Source organism: Nematolebias whitei, unplaced genomic scaffold (assembly GCF_014905685.2).
Source record: "Nematolebias whitei isolate Nwh7 unplaced genomic scaffold, NemWhi1 Nwh_scaf_339, whole genome shotgun sequence".
In the NCBI taxonomy this organism is placed as follows: Eukaryota; Metazoa; Chordata; class Actinopteri; order Cyprinodontiformes; family Rivulidae; genus Nematolebias; species Nematolebias whitei.
The window spans coordinates 1-21,567 of NW_023618884.1; the positions used below are offsets into that span (position 1 = coordinate 1).

Consider the following 21,567-nt stretch of genomic DNA (forward strand, 5'->3'; position numbering starts at 1 on the left):
GCTGTGAATGTGTTTGAGGCATGTTCTCATGCTAAGACGCCCATAGAGGTGTTTCCTGGTGTAAAGGTTAAACCCCACTCCCTAGAACTGGAAGGACGGCGTGCATTGCCTCCCCCTCCTAAGAAAGGCGAGAAAAAGCAGTTTTTTCAAACTAACAAACCGCGTCATGAAGGTGCACGCTGGGACAAAAAAGCTCCTCTTTCAGAGGATGAACGTGATTATCGTAAATGGGGTATGCGTAGGACGCAAAGATATGGGAACCAAGGTGACCCATATTATCAGGGGAAGTCCGAAAAGGAACCCCCAAAAGATGTACCTAACCCTCCCCCACCTCCGACGAAACGAACCGAGGCGAAAAAATCACAAAGGTTCCAAAAACAAGGCCCTACACCTCTGAGCTCAGAAGAGACAGAGAAACTACGCAGGTTGTTAGAGACTTTGAAACACACTGAAATGGGAAACCAACCTGGAGCACTATGCAGTGATGTAATCACTATTACATCTGAGGGCGCGAATGACAACATTACAGAAGTCGGTGGAACACACCAAGACATTGTTGTTGTTGCCTCCAACAACCCCTCATCGGAAGAAGGGGGGGTAAACTCACACACAAACGATGACGAGTCATCGCAAGCTGAACACTCAGAAACAGCTACTGCTGTGCTGACGGTTCAGACAAACCAAGATTACACAGACAAGGCTGAACGTGTGAAGAAACGTCAGAAAAAACCTAAGAGGTTTCTGTGTAAATTTATCAGAAGGGGGGTCGCCAAGAAGGCGTACCTGTCAGTAACACTCGAAGGAGTCCTCACACACAAAGCACTCCTGGACGGTGGGGCAGACATAACAATTATGTCAGCTAAACTGTTCGAGGAGCTGAGGACAGCCGCTGCCGGTGTTAACAGGATAATACCTCTCACAGAATGTGCTATAGAAATGCAGGGTCTCTCAGAGAAGAGGACAACCCTGACAGCTATAGAAATGGTTCACATGCAGGTTGGCAGAATGACACTATACCACCCGGTACACGTGTCTCGTGTTGACTCATTCCCATTTTTGGTTGGCCAGGATTTTATAAATCGCTTCGACGCGATTATAGATTATGGTGATCAAACGATGTGGGCCAAGGTGAGCAAACCACTGCCAATACAAATGCCTCCGGAGTGTAACACAGACTGCCTAACAGCAGGTACCGCAGAAGGCGCGAAGGACTCCTCAGCCGAGGACACAAGTGTATTGTGAAATTCTTTATCAAAGGTTCGTGAACGATCGGCACATATTATTCAGACGAAGGAAAAAATGACACACAGACTGTAACTTGCTAGAATAATATTTGTCATTTATTAATCCGCCACAAGAAATAACAGCCAAGCAAAAAAAAGTCATGTACCCTTGTACACTCTTAACACACAAATTGATATGAGTATCTCTCACCGTGACAAAATGATCGGGAAGCCTTTCGATCCAATGAGGAGAACTCAATCAGGTGCTCTGGCACCGCGCGCTGGTCCAGAGCGAGACTTCTAACTCTCTGTGTCTGATACATTTCTTATAAAGGCTCCCCTGATCGCGTGAGAGCAGATCAAAGCAAGTTTTGATGGTTTCCAGAACAACGGATGAAGAGCTGGTGATTTATTACAAATAAGGAGCACGGTGACCTCAAGGCGGGCCAAGACCCTGAAGTTAGAAATACTCCTTAAACTTCCTAAGAGGAAATACGCACTCCTCCATCCCTCTGCAAACCATCAAAGAATGTCCCAAATATTAACAAAGGCAACATAAATCATTCCCCCCTTTGTCTCTGTGACATGTTAAACAAAGTACAATCCCTAATATGTGAATAACACGTTGTATAAGTGTGTTTAAATAAGTGTAATATAGGTCTAGATTGGCATAAAAGCATTAAAATAATAATTTCTATATCAACAAGCCCTGTGAGTACTCCTCTGAAATCATGTGAAACCAAAGAGACCCACCTGGTGGTCCAAACTCTGACCCAACAAGACAGCATCCTCTGTGAGCTGAAGCAGTCAGAGTCCACCAAACACTACCTACCACTGGTAGTTAAAGGTGTAGAGATCCAAGGGTCCCACACCAACGATGCTGTTCTGTCTCTGTGGACAGATAAATCAGCAATTAACCAAGCTTTCTATGAAACCTTGGTTCACAAACACGTGAGTCTAGAACTAATTAAAAAAGCTTTCCGCTTTCCATTAGTTCCCAATAGTTCACAGGTAATGACCGCTGAAGGAGTCATTAACCTAAAACTGAACTGGAACCAACGAGAACTGGTTCACCCGTTTCTCGTGATCCAAAACTTACCACATGCAACCTACATAGGCTCTGACATTTTGGTAAGGTTGGGTGTCCACGTGGACACCATCAACAAGGTGCTGTGGTCCCTAAAACCAGCCACAAAGGATCCTCCTGTGCTAGACACAGCAAACCTTAAGGCTGGGCAGACCATTCCAGAGGCCTGCCAGGTTGCTAGCAACCAAACCACCACAGTACCACCTCAGGTGATTAACCTAATGGTGCGAATCCACATCATAGCTGGACAAGCTATTAGCCATAAACAGGCATATTTTCAACCTTCTCCTGCGTTTTTCAACTTGGGACTGTCTGTGGAAGCCACGAACCAAGTGAGCCTTGACTCCAGGACCACATCTGTTGCTGTGTGTAACACAGGCACGGATGAGGTGATGATCCCAAGAGACACTATGCTAGGATGGTTGATTTCCACTGATTTTCATGATTTTGAACTAGGCATTCCATTTCTGGGAGGACTCCCAGATAACCTGGTACCGAGCCAAGAAGCTGGGCCAGTATGGTTCACAAAACCAACACAGGCCATAGCTCTTTTTTCAACCGATGACGTCGACCAAGGACCTCAAACCTATGGTGTCTTACCCATAGACAGGTCCGACGACTCAGAAAGGGATTCGTTGGAGCTCCCCAAAGAGCAAGAACCCTTATCAGTCTCATCACAGATTGAACAGGTGGTCGCCCAAGCCGACGCTCTGACATCTGATAAAGAAAGAGACAAACTTCGCCAAGTTCTTTTAAAATATGAAGTCATTTTCAACTGACCCAGACATCATCCAACTTCAGAAGTTGGATCCTGCAATTAACTCGATGATACTGTATCTGACTGACCCAGACAAATACACTCCATCGAAAGGCGAACTGGATTCCAATCCAGACCTTAAAGTCCTCTTTCAGTTGCGCAAACAGTTAAAACTACTCAAGGACAACCTAACTTTAGCTCATGGAGCGACGTCCTCACCCGTGTTCGCGGTCTCCCATGACCAAAGGGGGGTGACGCCAGTTAGGGTAATGTTACCAGACGCGATAACGTGATCAAATCTGACATTCAGAGTGAGTGGCGCACCGAAACGTCGTTTTCTAGTTGCTTAATCACTACTTTTGTCAATGTTGAAACGTTGTTTTACTGGTTGCTTAGTCACTGTTTTTATCGATGTTGAGACATCGTTTAATTGGTTTTTGGTATTGTTTCTGAACACCCCAAGCAAGAATGAATTTTGTGTGTAGTTAAGTTAGAGACTAAGAGGCCTTTAACTATGCCAACATGCAGTTCACTCGTTAAAACCTAATCTTTGCAGAGTCAATGTAGATTAATGCTACCTTAAGTACCATAATCTACATTGGTCTCACAACGCTTAAGCCGAACCTACTCGAACAATTCTATTCGGGGGGATAGCTAATTCTTTTTGATGAGTCTCGCAATAGACTCCAAAAATATTTATGGGGAAACCAAACACCCGATCTCAAGTCGTTCATCTAAAAGACAACAGACCATTGAACCAAGCTATATTTGGCCATGTAAAGCTAACTTAAACCAAGTTAGGAATGGAAAAATAGTTTGGAACACCCTTCTATAAGTATAGACCCCTATAGTTACCCTTTTCAGCATGTTCCACCCCTTAACTGGTAGCTGTAGCTGTTCCCAATCATAATAGCTTACACACCAGGTGCATATAGGTTAAGGCCTTATGTAAAATCCCCTTCATAAGCCCACCATAAACCACATAATTGCATGACACATTCGAACCAGAACGACACCGACTGGACGTCACCCAGCGACGACCTTCGCTGGAGGAGACCTACAATCCTGACGTTGGTCTCCAATCTTCATCCAGTGGCCGCATCTTCAGTTCAATCCAAGGGAACCCCTCTGTATGCTGATCAATCAACACATCCATTTGTTGTGGATTTACCATTGTGGATTATATGACTTTTTCCAATGGATTACAGACTTTGTTTCCAAAGGGTTAAAGCATTGCTACAATGGAATTACCAACAACATTATGGAATTACCAACATCACAATGGAATTACCAAAGACATTGTGGGATTACCTCCTTTGACTTTTGTTTTTCCTTGCTGGATTACATCAAGCTCAAGGACATTCGAAGGCGTAAATTCATGTTGGAATTCATCCCCATGGACAGGCGATGATTTCCAAAGGGGGGACTGTAGTGAACTAAGCCTCAGGTCAAATCTGGCCCTGAGGGCCTTCCTGGGACAAGAACTGTCATTTCATTGATTTGAATCCAGAGATACAGGTTGGCCCATCCAGAGACTTTCTAAGTGTGTCCTGCACGGATCAATTGAAAGAACACTCTCTTTTTCTATTATCATTACTATTTTACAAATGTCTTGATAATCAAAAGTGTGTTTAATTCAAATCATTTTTAAATGTTGAAGTGAACTACTTATTTTAAATCAACTGTGAAACAGTATTAATGATTTTTAATCCTCATTCAAAGTAGAAATCTTGTTAATGTCTGTTACAGAGTAATTATTCATTTTCTTGATCTTCTGTCTGAAATGAGCAGGTTGTAAGTCGGTCAAAAGTCGGAGACAAACGCCAACAAGTTTGTTGGAACGAACTGTCATGTTTTTAAATCCTCTCAGACGTAAATAGAGAAGCTGGCACCTGTTTCCTCCATCTCGCCTAAACATTTCTCTTGTCTGTTTCAAAAACATTTTTCTGTCTGTTCCAAAACATTTTCTGTTTTTCTGACTTCTAGTGACCTCTTACGTCACTAAAAACACACCCCTGATTGGCTCTTTCAGCCAATCAAGACTTCCCAAATGAACCGGAAACAGAACTCTTTAAATGTCGACACTTCCTAGTTCCAACCAGTGCGGTGGGAGAGCAGTTCAGTTCGGAGGGCAGAACCGAACAGAAAAGTTGCTAGAGAGAACAGGAAGTGCCAGACATGATCCGAAGTTCTTCCGAGTCTCGTGGGGATTATGGAATCTTCCACATCTGAGTGGAACCTCTGACGGACTCACAACTCATGTGAGCCCACCCGGGAGGTGAGCGTGTGTTGAACGAAGTACCGTCACTACTCCGGACGGTTCTCTGCTATCCTTACGGAGACGCTGAAAGGTGGCTTGAAGTGGAACTTTACGCCGGAACTGACATATCTTCAGAAAGGTAAAAAGTCGATCTTCAACTGCGAAGTGTACCGTGTGTTAAGCTGGGTTCGGATGGAGAGTGCCGTTCGTCGTCGACACATATTCCCTCATCCATCTTTCCCTCTCCATTTAAACTCCTTCATTTCCCATCTTTAAAACTCTTCTATCTTGCCAGTAAATCATCCAGATATTTTCATAGATGTCTGTTGTAATTAAGCTGTGTTATTGCTTCAATCAGAATAATCATGTGTACAATGTTTGATGTTAAACTTTGACTCTGTTAATAAATGACCGCATTCATTTTGATGGGTCAAAGAAAATTAACGTCTCACGTCACTGATCTCTGTCACATATCTGTCAAGTAGCTCGAAAAAGAGAGAACCCGTTTAAATTAAGTATAATATCAGGTACTTGAACTAGTCTAGATATTATAACGTGTAGTGGAGCTCCGAAGCTAAGCAAAGCTAACCGACCTATCTCACTACACAAGAAACCTCCAGTGATTTTGGTCAACATGGACAAATAACACAAAGCTCTTGTAATTCTCAACATTTACCAGGAAAAACAAACACTTGGTGTTAAAATGATATAAATGTCATTTCTGACATTAATGTACAATTTGAACTTTATTTTTCCAAATGGATATTGTCACTTAAAATATTAAACATATAAATGTTTTTAAATGAAACATTCCTGTTTTTACTTGAACTATGTTGCATTTCAACGAGACAATAAATTTTCTGCACTAATGATGTGATTTCTGGTAAAGCCGTACTTACCCTCGCTGTTTCTACAACATCCTGAAGAACGAGCAATAAACACAGCAACTTAGGGACAATTCTATGGAAAATGTCCAACTTTGGAGGGCCTTTATTTTGAAATTCCACATGAGGTCTTGGTGACATCTGGTGAGCAACATCTGGAGATGTTCTACAGTCAGCCTGAAGTGAGACTGGTCACTGGAAACTAAGAGTTTTGTTTTAATATTAATGGAAACTTCAGGGAAAACAATTGAACATTCTCACATCATGAACATACAAATAACCACAAAACAGAGACTAAAGTCAAATATTATGGATCATATTCACAGGCGGACATTAAAAATCGTTTCTGAACATGGACCAGCAAGAATGACTTCAATCAACTCGATTCAAAACATGAAAAACTCATTGAAATTGAAACTCATTCAAACTGAGCAGCTGACATCCCAGTTCAACTCTGTCTGCTTAAAGACTCTGGATCATGTTGCGCCTGTTAAAACTAGAAAATCAAAACTGAGAGCAGAACCTTGGCTGAGTGACATCACCAAGGCCGTTAGGCAGCAATGTAGGAGGGCGGAACGAATGTGGAGGAAAGACAGGCTGCAGGTCTCTTTCCAGATACTTAAAGAGAGTTGGAGCCGTTATCAGAAAACAGTCAAATAACCACAAAACAGAGACTAAAGTAAAATATTATGGATCATATTCACAGGCGGACATTAAAAATCGTTTCTGAACATGGACCAGCAAGAATGACTTCAATCAACTCGAGTCAAAACATGAAAAACTCATTGAAATTGAAACTCATTCAAACTGAGCAGCTGACGTCCCAGTTCAATTCTGTCTGCTTAAAGACTCTGGATCATGTTGCGCCTGTTAAAACTAGAAAATCAAAACTGAGAGCAGAACCTTGGCTGAGTGACATCACCAAGGCCGTTAGGCAGCAATGTAGGAGGGCGGAACGAATGTGGAGGAAAGACAGGCTGCAGGTCTCTTTCCAGATACTTAAAGAGAGTTGGAGCCGTTATCAGAAAACAGTAAAAGCTGCTAAATCAAAATTCTCCTCTGATATAATTACCTCAAACTCTCACAACGCACGTGTCCTCTTCTCCACCCTAAACTCTGTTCTCCACCTCACTGAACCATCACCTCTGGAAGCCTCGACTGAGCTGTGCGACAACTTCCTACATTTCTTTGTGGAAAACATTGCGACCACCAGGGCTCTCATTTCCCCTCCAACTCATGACCCATCCATCCCACCTCAATCTGTAGCTCTTTTTGACCATTTTGAACCCATCACTCTATCTTCTCTAGAGCAGGTCATGTGCAGCTTGAAACCTTCTGGCTCCCCCTTTGATGTGGTCCCCCCTCGACTACTAAAGGAGGATTTTCCAACTCAAGGTCCGTCCATTCTTGCCATAGTAAACAGTAGTTTATCCACTGGCGTGGTGCCAAAATCCTTTAAACATGCTGCTGTCCAGCCTCTCCTAAAAAAACAAACCTTGACCCCTCAGTCGTTTCCAACTACTGGCCTGTCTCCAAACTCCCATTTGTTTCTAACATACTGGAGAAAATAGTCGAGTCCCAGTTGAAGTGCTTCCTGGAGGATCACGCCATCTTAGAGCTTTTCCAATCTGGCTTTAAACCTCTCCACAGCACTGAAACTGCCCTGCTGAAGGTCTTTAACGACATCTTCAGATTCACAGATACTGGTGATTCTGTGCTGCTTGTCCTGTTGGACCTCACAGCCGCCTTTGACACCATCGACCATGAGATCCTCATTGCTAGGTTGGAGCAGTGGGTGGGCATCACAGGATCAGCCCTCAACTGGTTCAGATCTTACCTCACTGACAGATCCTTTTGTGTCTCCATCAAGGATTTTAGTTCTGCAGCGGCAGAGCTAAAATGGGGGGTTCCACAGGGGTCCATCCTGGGTCCTCTCCTATTCTCTTTATACCTGCTGCCGCTTGGTGCTATTTTCCGGAAACACAGCATACACTTTCATTTCTACGCCTATGACTGTCAAATTTACTTCCCCCTAAGACACAATGGTACATCAATCAATCAATCAACCTTTATTTAGACAGGTAAATCTCATTGAGCCTCGAGGACTCATTTACAAGAGAGACCTGATTTCAATTGATCAATTGATTTCAATCAACCTGATTACATGTGCTATTCAACCTCTGCTCGACTGCCTGGCTGACATCAGGGACTGGATGGCTTTAAATTTCTTAAGTTTCAATGAAAAGAAGACTGAAGTCATGTTGTTCCCTCCCAACGACACGATCACAAACCACTGCATCGACATCTCCGCTCTAACCCTGTCAGAAAAACAAAGAGTCACTAATCTGTGAGTGATAATGGACCCTTCCCTGAAACTTAACAGTCATGTAAACATGATTGTTAAATCATGTTTCTTCCAACTGAGGCGGCTGTCTAAACTGAAGCCCATATTGTCCAAAAATAACCTGGAGACAGTAATACATGCATTCATTACATCTAGGCTTGATCACTGCAATTCGCTTCTGATTGGTATCAGTCAGACCTCCATTACACGACTACAACTGGTCCAGAATGCAGCAGCCCGATTTTTAACCAGTACAGGCAAAAGAGAGCACATTACTCCAGTTTTGGCCTCACTGCACTGGTTACCAGTTCACCTTCGAATCCAGTTCAAAATACTACTGTATGTATACAAATCACTGAACAGTTTCATACCCCCCCCCCCCCCCCCAACTCTCTGATTTGCTACAGCCGTGTGTCCCTCCACGTTCCCTGAGGTCAGCGGACCAGTTGCTCCTCACAGTTCCAGGAACTCGTCTTAAGCGCAGAGGTGACAGGGCCTTCTCTGTAGCAGGACCAAGACTTTGGAACGAGTTACCTCTGCTTGTCAGACAGGCCCCCTCCCTCTCGGTTTTCAAGTCCCGTTTAAAAACACACTACTATTCAGTAGAATTCAACACCGGATGATCTGTGTTTTGATCCTGTACGCTCCACACTGGTTAGTCGTCATTATCTGCATCGTTTTTATGTCTATATTCTGATTTACCTCGTTTTGTATTTTGCTTTGTGTGTTGCCTGTTGTTCTGTCTGTACAGCACTTTGGTAGGCCTTGTAGCTGTTTTAAGGGCTTTTTAAATAAAGTGGTATAGTTACAGCTTCCAGTGCTAACATGTGTTTTATGTCCAGAGTTTGTACCCAACAGGAGACACACATCAGCTTTTATTTTGAAAGAACCTCGCAAGCGTGACTACCTGGTGGTGTTAGTGCGTGCACAACCAAACCGCGTGAGCGCTGACTTTTTGAAGTGGAGGCTGCTTGACCGAAGTTTAATATTGAACAACTTTACTAGAAATTACAACCATACCTGTTAGAGAACAAACATGTGGTTGGTGGAGGTCTGACGTGAAGCTCCTGCTCCTACACAGAAAAATAGAGACACAGTCACGAGACTAGATTATCCAAGCACGCGACGACACGTGGCTGCTAACAGCTACACATGCTAACAGCTGCACATGCTAACAGCTACAGATGTTAACAGCTACACATGCTAACAGCTACAGATCCTAACAGCGACAGATGTTACCAGCTACAAATGCTAACAGCTACAGATGTTAACAGCTACAGATGATAACAGCTACAGATGTTAACAGCTATAGATGTTAACAGCTACAGACGCTAACAACTACAGACGCTAAAGGCAACAGACAAAAACAGCTACAGACACTAACAGCTACAGACACAAACAGCTACAGACGCTAACAGCTACAGATACTAATAGCTACAGATACTAACAACTACAGACACTAACAACTACAGACGCTAACAGCAACAGACGTTAACAACTACAGACGCTAACAACTACAGACACTAAAACATACAGACACTTACAGCTACAGACATCAACAACTACAGACGCTAAAAACTACAGACGCTAAAAGCTACAGACACTAAGAGCTACACATGTTAAAAGCTACAGATACTAACTACAGATGCTAACAGCTAAAGACGTTAACAACTACAGATGCTAACAGCTACAGACGCTAACAACTACAGACGCAAACAACTACAGACGCTAACAGCTACAGACGCTAACAACTACAGACACTAACAACTACAGATGTTAACAGCTACTGATGTTATCAACTACAGACACTAACAACTACAGACGCTAACAACTACAGACATTAACAGCTACAGACACTAACAGTTACACATGCTAACAACTAAAGACGCTAACAGCTACACATGCTAACAACTACAGACGCTGAAAATTCGTTCCAATTTTAGTATATGTGCTACCGAAGTAACACAATACAGATGTTAACAACTACAGATGTTAACAGCTACAGACGCTAACAACTACACGTGCTAACAACTACAGACGCTGACAATTACAGATGTTAACAGCTACAGATGTTAACAACTACAGACGCTAACAGCTACAGACGCTAACAGCTACAGATGCTAACAGCTACACATGCTAACAACTACAGATGCTGACAATTACAGATGTTAACAGCTACAGATGTTAACAACTACAGACGCTAACAACTAAAGACGCAAACAGCTACAGACGCAAACAACTAGAGATGCTAACAACTACAGACGCTAACAACTACAGACGCTAACAGCTACAGATGCTAACAACTACAGACGCTAACAGCTACACATGCTAACAACTACAGACGCTAACAGCTACAGACGCTAACAACTACAGATGCTAACAACTACAGACGCAAACAGCTACAGACGCTAACAACTACAGATGCTAACAACTACAGACGCTAACAACTAAGGACGCTGACAACTACAGATGTTAACAGCTACAGATGCTAACAACTACAGACGCTGACAATTACAGATGTTAACAGCTACAGATGTTAACAGCTACAGACGCTGACAACTACCAACTACACATGCTAACAACTACAGACGTTGACAATTACAGACGCTAACAGCTACACATGCTAACAACTACAGATGTTAACAGCTACAGATGTTAACAACTACAGACGCTAACAACTACAGACGCTAACAGCTACAGACGCTAACAACTAGAGATGCTAACAACTACAGACGCTAACAACTACAGACGCTAACAGCTACAGACGCTAACAACTACAGACGCTAACAGCTACACATGCTAACAACTACAGACGCTAACAGCTACAGATGCTAACAACTACAGATGCTAACAACTACAGACGCTAACAACTACAGACGCTAACAACTACAGACGCTAACAACTAAGGACGCTGACAACTACAGATGATGACAACTAAAGACGCTGACAACTACAGATGTTAACAGCTACAGATGTTAACAGCTACAGACGCTAACAACTACAGACGCTGACAATTACAGATGTTAACAGCTACAGATGTTAACAACTACAGACGTTAACAGCTACAGACACTAACAGCTACAGACGCTAACAACTACAGACGCTAACAACTACAGACGCTAACAGCTACACATGCTAACAGCTACACATGCTAACAACTACAGATGCTGACAATTACAGATGTTAACAGCTACAGATGTTAACAACTACAGACGCTAACAAATAAAGACGCTAACAGCTATAGACGCTAACAACTAGAGATGCTAACAACTACAGACGCTAACAACTACAGACGCTAACAGCTACAGATGCTAACAACTACAGACGCTAACAGCTACACATGCTAACAACTACAGACGCTAACAGCTACAGACGCTAACAACTACAGATGCTAACAACTACAGACACTAACAACTACAGACGCTAACAACTAAGGACGCTGACAACTACAGATGTTAACAGCTACAGACGCTAACAACTACAGACGCTGACAATTACAGATGTTAACAGCTACAGATGTTAACTACAGACGCTAACAGCTACAGACGCTAACAGCTACAGATGCTAACAGCTACAGACGCTAACAGCTACAGATGCTGACAATTACAGATGTTAACAGCTACAGATGTTAAATACAGACGCTAACAGCTAAAGACGCTAACAGATACAGACGCTAACAACTACAGACGCTAACAACTACAGATGTTAACAGCTACAGACGCTAACAACTACAGATGTTAACAACTACAGACGCTAACAGCTACAGACGCTAACAGCTACAGATGTTAACAGCTACAGACGCTAACAGCTTCAGATGTTAACTGCTACAGACGCTAACAGCTACAGACGCTAACAGCTACAGATGCTAACAGCTACAGATGCTAACAGCTACAGATGCTAACAGACTGAACTAACTTCCTCTCCACAGACAATAAGCTGCAGCGTTACAAGCCTCTGGCAACAGCAGCTTGGAACTAAATCACAGAATAAAGTATTTGACTTACGAGAAGTCTTTTTTCATCAGTAATTGAAATAAATCACGGAGCTAAATCCAGACGAAGCTTCTCATCACGAAAGAAAACAAACAGGCCGAGCTTCTTCTTCTTCTTTTCTATTATGGCGGATCGCAAGCAACTTTAAGGTGCATACCGCCACCTACTGTACATGAGTGTGTAGCAACACTACTTCACATCTGAGGCTAGGCCTCAGACTGACGAAGCCTCTTGGATGAGGGGCGAAACGTTTCTTTTTAACAAAAAAAACGAAGTCCAGATGACATGATTCAACCTTTTTTGTTGTTCACATCTATTAAATTCTATTTTTTAACCTAGTATTTTGCAGAAAAGTAAATATTGCTTTTCTTATTCTGTAAATATCCATTATGTTTCCTTCATTTCCCAATATTCCTTTAAGACTCCATTCTTGACCTGTCCTTCTAACCATTCTTCTCAGTTTCTCCCTTTCAGGTTCATATGTTTTACAGTTCATCAATATGTGCTCTACATTTTCTTTCTCTCCACACCCTTCACATTTATCATTCTGTTTTCTCCCTATTAAATATAAATTATCATTTAAATAGGTATGACCTACTCTTAATCTGAACATTATTATTTCTTCCCTTCTGTTTTTCTCAGTGATTTTTCTAATTAATACTGACTTTTGTACATTATATAAACTTCTTCCTTTCTTATCTTCATTCCATCTTGTTTGCCATTTATCTATTTCTTTACTTTTAATAAGTGATTTCCCTTCCCCTTTCCCAAAAGGGATTGTAATTGTTATTGCCCCCTTTACACCTTCGTGTGCTGGTACCCAACAGAACCAAACATCAATGCCACCCCTGTATAGTCTAAATAAACAGTGTTGAATTTCTAATACTAACTCTTTCCTATTATTTCCTTCTCCCTGAATACTTTCTATAACTGCTTTGGAATCCGTGCACACCACCACCCTGTCTGGTCTAACCTCCTCTACCCACTGTAAGCTCAGCATAACTGCTACCATTTCTGCTGTAAAGACAGATAGTTGATCTGATAATCTTTTAGAAATGTACATTTTAAATTCTTGTATATATATTCCTATTCCCACACATCCTTTTAAATTCTTAGAACCATCTGAATATATTTTAAGGTAGTTAGAATATGAGTTTCTTAAATATATGTCTGTCTTTACCCCTATTTCATTTAAATTCCAGTCATTTTTCATTTTAAGAAGTTTCATGTCCACATTTACCTCAGGAAATAGCCATGGGGGAATAACACTAATCGGATTAAACTGTGCTATTTCCTTATCCTCTAATCCATACATTTTAATCAACTTGTTTACAGTCCATCCAAATCCATTACTCTGGAATGTTGAGTATTCCCAACAGTTTTGTAAAATTGTTGTAGTTGCATTATCTTCCTTACTACTTTTAATTTTCATCCAATATACTAGAGCTAATTTTATTCTTCTCATTTCCAGTGAGGTCTCTCCAGTCTCTATTAAAAGAGCATTAATAGGTGTTGTTTTCACTGCTCCTGTACATATACGTAAAGCCCTACTCTGTAACCTATCTATCTTTTGTAATGATGTTTTTGCTGCTGCTCCGTATATAAAACTGCCATAATCTATTATTGATCTCATGAGAACCCTGTATATGTTTAATAGTGACTGTCTATCTGCACCCCAATCATTTCCAGCCACAGCTTTTAGTAGATTTATAACTTTCTTACATTTTGTTTCTAAGTTTTCTATATGTGTTTTCCATGTATAAGAACTATCCAACCATAGTCCTAGATATTTAAATTCAGCTACCCTTTCCAAAGGTTGTCCATATAATGTTAATGTTCCTATATCAATATTTCTCTTATTTGTAACAACCATAAAACAAGACTTGCTTGCTGATAATTTAAAACCCCATTCATAAGACCATTTTTCTACTTTACTAATTGCTTTCTTAATTTTTCCTACGACATGTTTTATATTATTTCCCCTCATCCATATGGCCCCATCATCTTCATATAGTGCAGATTTTATACATTTATCATTATCAGAAAAGATATCATTAATCATAATATTAAACAAAATTGGACTGATTGCACTACCTTGAGGAATTCCATTTTCCACATCAAATTCTTCCGAATAATCATTCCCAATCTTCACTCTAATTTTTCTATCCATCAGGAAATTTTCTATCCAATTATACATCTTCCCACCTATTCCTATCTGCTTAATTTTTATAAGTAATCCTTCTCTCCATAATGAATCATATGCTTTTTCTATATCAAAAAATATTATAATCATTATTTCCTTCATTTTTAAAGCTTTCTCTGTCATTACTGATTCTAGTTAGTGCATCCATTGTTGATCTCCCTGTTCTAAAGCCACACTGATATCCATTAAATAGTTTCCTGTGCTCAAGAACATATCCTAATCTATTGACCATTATTTTCTCCATCCATTTACTTACATGAGATGTTAAAGCTATTGGTCTATAATTATTCGGACTGATCAGATCTTTTCCTGGTTTATTGAACGGCAGTATTGTTGCCCTTTTCCAGTTATTTGGTATTAAACCTTCTTTCCACATTTTATTAAACAGTTTTAATATTAATTTCAATGTTACTTGCGGAATCTGTCGAAACATAGCATAGCATAATTGATCCTCCCCTGGAGCTGAATAACCTGTCCCTTTCAATACTGTTTTAAGTTCTTTCATGGTTATTTCCATGTCTAATGTTGTCATATATTTTTTACATTTCTCCAAAATATTTTTATGCTTTCCAAGTTTTTGAGTCTTCTGCTGTCTATGAATGTCTGTAAGATGTTCGCCACTATGAACTGCAGCAAATGTCTCACCTAATAAATCTGCCTTATCTTTATTTAAAACTAATATCTCCTGACCTCTGATTAAGGTTGGTATTTTAACATCATTCCTTTTCCAAGTCATTTTCCTAAACATTGACCAAACGTTTTGTAATTTGAAGAACAATATTCTCTCCATGTTTTCTTTTTTGCGTCCTTAATAGTTTTACGAGCTATTGCTCTTTTCCTTTTATATTCAATAAGATTTTCCGTTGTTAAATTTTTCTGTAATATTTTAAATGCCTTGTTACGTTCTTTAACTGCTGTAGTACATTCATCATTCCACCAAGGAACTACTTTTTTCTTACTTTTTATTTTTATTTTTGGTATGCTAGAATTGGCAGCATTTAAAATATGTTCTGTTATTTGACTTGTACATTATTCAATGTTGTCTTTTAATGTTACCATGTGTCTGGTTTCCTCACAGATTGTTTTAAATTTTTGCCAGTTAGCTTTATTAAAGCACCATTTTGTTAAAATAAAATCTTTTTGCTTGTTTATACTGTCATTAATTATTGTACTCACTGGAAAGTGATCGCTCCCTAATGTAGACTCCCATTGGCATCCCATTCACATGAGCTAACAAGACAATCGGATATTAATGTAATATCAAGACATGAGGCTGTATTTTTATGTATATTTACTCTTGTACCTTTTCCATTATTAAGACATACTAATGATCTTTCATCCATTATTTCTTCAATTATGTTACCATTATGATCTGTCTTCTTGCTACCCCAAAGACTATTGTGGGCATTAAAATCGCCACACCACAGTTCTCTTCTATGTGGTCTCCCTGCTATTTCTTTAAACATTTCACTATCAAGGTGTTTGCATGGATTATAATAATTTATTATTTTCATATTTTCTTAAATTAAATATTTCTATATTAACACGTTCTAATTCTTTATTCATTGGGTTTTTCTTATATGCTATTCCATCTTTAATTAGAGTGGCACATCCTCCTCCACTACCATTACTTCTATCCTGTCTTTCTATGCTGTATCCGGGTATCTTAAAATCCAGCTGAGGTTTTAACCATGTTTCCTGAACACATATTACATCTGGGATTATTTCTAATTCATAAACAAACTTTTTAAATTCTTGTCCATTGGCTATTAGACTTCTGGCATTCCATTGAAGAATATGTAAGACCATAATAAAAGCTTGGATCTCTTCTTGAGCATTTTGTTTCTGTGGCGCTCAGAATGGTATGAATCTGATCTGCTTGGATTTCTTTCATGTCTAAAAATCTTCCTGCTGCTGTTACTATTGCTTTTATTTGATCACTTTTCTTTTTCATTTGTACTGTAACATTAACAATATGGCACATAAAAGCTACAAAGTTTTCTTTTTTCACCACCATTGTATTTTCATCTACTCTACATTTATGCAAACATGCATTTTGTATATTTGTTGTTGGTACCAATGTTTGTCGCTGATCGTTCTGCCCTTGATTTATGTTCCAAGTTGTGTTTCTTTGACCCGTTTCTCTCAACCTCATTCCTCTTGTACTGTCTTTCCTTACTCTTTTTAGAGCTTCAGCATATGAAACTCTTTCTGTTATTTTGATTCTTTGAGCTTCTCTGGCTTCCCTTTGTATTTTACATCCACCATATGCTGCACTATGTTCTCCTCCACAATTGCAACATTTGATTTTAGCATCTTTATCACATTTTCCGTATTCATGTGGGCCTCCACATCTTGCACACCTAACTTTACCTTTACATTCTTTAGCAACGTGTCCCATTCTTTGGCAAATAAAATATCTGATGGGTCTAGGGATATACTCTCTAACTCTATAGTTCATGTATCCCAATTGGATATTTTCTGGCTTAATATTTTCAAATTGTAGAATCACTGTCATAGTGTCTTTAAGTTCCCCGTCTCTTTTACTTTTAATCCTTATGGCATCTGTTATTTTCCCTCCTTTGATTTCTTTTTTCACATCCTCCATTGTCATTTCTAAAGGAACTCCTGATATTACTCCTCTTAGCCTTGCTAAAGATCCTGGAATATAGGTTTTAATTATTTCCCCCATCAGGGTTTTCATTTTGATTATCTTCTGTTGTTGTGGCTCATTAACAGCATGAATTAGCACTCTTCTATTACTTATGATTCTAGCCGTTTTAATTTTCCCTATTTCTTCCTCTATTGCTTTGGTCATCTTTATTGGGTGTATAGATCCCCATTCTTGCTTAAATTCCACTATTACTTTAAATTCCACTTCTGATTCATCCTGTTCTCTTGAGCTCACCCGTTCGTTTGGTTTTGTCTTTTTGCTAACTTCTGCTCTTGACTCACTTTCTTCTGACCAATTTCTTGTTCTTTCTTGTCTCTTCCTAAGTGTTCTTTTCATTTTTGCTGATCTTGATATCAACCATTCCATCTCATTTCCACTATTTCCTCCTGATGTAGAAGCCATGTTGCTACAGTCAATGTACAGTTTATGCGATCCACCAAAATCAAATCCTACCGCTTTCGTTTGTTTGGTGCATTCATTCACTTCCTCCTTCCAGCGTCCTCTCTCACAAAAACCTCCTGAGTCCTCTGAGTCTGCCTGACAAAAAGGCCTGCCTGCGAGTCAACTGAGCTGCTCTTCAGCACTACATCCTTTAGTTTCTGTGTTCCCATGGCAACTTGGAAATATTTCACTGAATTCAGACCCATGTGATGTAGTTTAAGAAGGATTAGTATTTAATCAAAGAAGTGTGATTGAAACTCTTCAAATCACTGAAACTCAGGGTTCAATCAAATTGATTTTTAATAGAAAGTTTCTCAGTGAAATCTTCTGAAATACACTTTCTTTAGACATATTCTAGAATAATAAAGTTCACTCTTTGCATTTCAACAGTGGTATTTTTTCTTAAATATTGGGTTTATCTTCTCAGGTGTCAGACAATGTTAAGATATATTCATAAAAATATACAAATCAATAAAATGAACATTCATATTTCTACTTTAAAACATTTTATTGTCAAATGTAGTGTTTCAAAGCACAGCTGTGAGGAGTTGATCCAGATCTATAGATCAATAGATATCAGTTGAGCATTAGAAGAAGCACAGCTGCTGTGCAGATGTGTGTGGGGCATATTGTTGTTTAATGAAGTTGATCAAAATGCACCATCTTTATAATATTTTTCTTGTTTTGCAGAAAAGTTTATCTAGTAGTTATTAGAAATGTTTCTTTTAATCTTTGGGGAAACTCTTTAGATCCTATTTTACATGTAATCCAGGTTCCTATAGTTTGTGTAGTGACATGAACAGCCCCTGGTGGTGGCTGCTGCTCTGTGTTGCCAGGTGTACCATAATTATCGTATTTGTACAACAATTTTGCCCTCTGTACGATGTACCATCAATAATCCCCAAAAAAGGCCAAATATACGATCATTTGATCATTCCGTGAATGTGTGGTTGTAATCGGTTCATCAGCCTGTCGCAACTGTCTGTCGGAGTTTTCTTGTGAACCCTGAAGGGTATCTGTGTCAGCAAACAGATGCACGATTGGCTGGAAGTTCCAGTCAATCGTTCTTTTCTAAATGTGACCTACGAGTGACGTGTTCAAGTAGGTATCTCTGCAGGCAAATTCGGAAGGCGTATCTGGGCGATCTTATCTGATTGGACTATAGGAAAGTGGGCGTATCTGGGCGGTCATATCTGATTGGACTATATGAAAATGGGCGTGTCTGGCCGGCCGGATCTGATTGGACGATAGAAAAATGGGCGTGTCTGGACGGCCACATTTGATTGGACGATGGAAAAATAGGCGTGTCTAGACGGTGTTGTGTTTTTCTTTATTTCTCCACCCGAGCTCTGTTACCGGTCAATCCTGCAGGAGGAGTCAAGACACGCACTTCACAATACGACAAACGCACCTTCAAGTTTACGAATATTTAATAAGCAAAGAAAGTCAAAAAGTCAAAAAGTAGTCACAGATTCACAAGCATAAACAGTGGATTAGTTAAATGCAGTCATTATTTTAACATATTATTAAATGGATGCATCCATTCTAAACTATACAATACAACCTTATTAAGGAGGTTTCTGAAGAAGACCGTCTCTGCTCCGTCTGGCTGCCGCTTCGTCTCTCTGCTTCGAGCAGAAAAACTGCACTCCCTTTGTCTAAAAAACAGGGCGTTCCTTCACACAGCAAAACTAACTTTTCACCGCGCGTTCTGAGTCTGCTGTCATGGGATTGGCCAGTTTCAATCCAATCAAAAGTGTGAGACATCGTGTTACATTATGTAAACAGGAACAGACTTCAATCTGTGGGAGCCTCTTCAAAGTAAAACAGGAAGTGGGCCAATTTCAAAGTAAAACAAGAAGTGGGAATCACAGATTCAACAAAGAACACAATATTATTTCACAACAATTCCCCCTTTCGACCTCATCTAAAGAGGTCGACATCAAGCGGAAGAATATGCTTCTCTGCGCCGGCGTGGTTGCATCTCAAAATCAGAAAGTTCATAACCTCTGCGCATTAGGAGCTGACGAGCTATTTCAGGGTCCCGCTTCTCTAAAGTGGAAGTGATAAGACGTACTGACAGGGATCTCAGGCAGGGAATACAACAACATCCACATGTGATTAAAATAGCTGCAAATACTGCAATTGACATCAACATGGACACAATCATCTGCTTCCAGGGGCCAAAAACTTTGAAGAGCCATTCATCAAGAGGATTATCTACACCAGAGTGAGATTTCATCTCATCAGACAACGTTCTCAAACCTTCAAGTGCACGGGTCACTTTTCCATCAGGGGCAGTGTTATTAGGAATGAAACTACAACACAGGTCACCAAACATGCTACACACACCTCCTTTCTCTGCTAACAGCATATCAAGAGCCATTCTGTTCTGCACAGCCATCAGAGAAGTTGGAGCTAGTTGCTCCGCTAAGCCCTCAACAGCGTCTCTGGTAAGGTTGGACAGACGCATGACATTGTAATGTATGTAATTTATTCGGTCAACATTTTATTTGGTGTAATTGGGAAATATGCTGAAACAACAGGTAAATTTTCAAAACCTGTCGCAATCTGATCTACTAATTTGTGCTCATCAGGAACTCCCCGAGGGATTCCTATGGCATCAATATATGTAGTGGAGCCCACAGTGGGGTCAAAATTATGCGTTGAACGTCTCTTCCTACTGGGAGAGATGGAGGTGTCATTTAAAACTTCCAAACGAGGGCCAATCAAGGTCAACGATGCAGCTAAGCGTACTAATGCACACAATCCCACAGAATCCTGAGGGATATGTGTTAGTAAACGTCTACCACCACAATAATAATACAGATCAGCGCGAGCCACCTTACCCACACGGGTGTTGTCAGAGACATTTTGTTGCATGTTATTACACCATTCATCCTGAATTTGTCCTAAGGCAACTCTTTTATTTGCAGTTGAGGTGTAATTAAAACAGTAATAGTCAAATCGTTCTACCGGAGCAAACGAGCCTAATTTGGTTATATTAGAAATAATTGGGAATACCTGATCTAATGTAGTGCAATTCTTAGTATATTTTCTCATAGTCAAACTTAACATGCAATGAAATCCCCAAGCGTCCTCTAGGTGTAATGGAGCTGGCTGGGTGTACAAATTCGGTCGAGCTGCAGCACAAGCTACACATTCAGACAAAGAAGCCTGTCTAGCAGCCTCAGCGAGCCAAGCTAACCAAATGTTAGAGTCAGTATAGCCAGTGGACATAGCAATCACATCCACAGGGGTTAAGCTGGTATAGTCAACACTATCAATTCGCATAGACATTGGGAGCGATGACTCCTGGGTCGGAGGAGGAGTAGGGTCTTGGACTGGCAACTCTGTAAGAGCAAGTTGTAACACCCGGAAAGGGTCCTTGCCAGCGACATCCGCGGCTACAAGCACATAAATGGGTTCCGTCACCAAGGTGTAGATCATCTCACGCTTTATTCTGGTTAACTTATTCCAAGTACGAACATACTGAAAGGACAATAACAAGTATCTGTTATTTTTTGCCAAGGTGGCATGCGCCCTCCACCAATCTCTGTAATTAGTCTGATGTCCAGACATATCAGGTTTCCATGATCCCGAATACAACGTGACATAATTCCACTCATGGCACCACGAACATCTGGATGGATTGGGACATGGACAAATATAAAAGGCTGCACTCGCAATACGGTAATCCGT

The 21,567-nt window shown here is 40.3% G+C and overlaps 1 long non-coding RNA gene across 1 annotated transcript; it reads right to left on the reverse strand.

The window, feature by feature from the left end:
* Positions 1–6,281: 6,281 nt before the first annotated feature.
* On the reverse strand, positions 6,282–12,629 carry LOC119429299. The gene is made up of 3 exons (XR_005187757.1): positions 12,560–12,629; positions 9,576–9,628; positions 6,282–6,413 (listed from the first exon to the last, which is right to left on the reverse strand). It is a non-coding gene; the product is annotated as an uncharacterized LOC119429299 (long non-coding RNA).
* Positions 12,630–21,567: the final 8,938 nt, after the last annotated feature.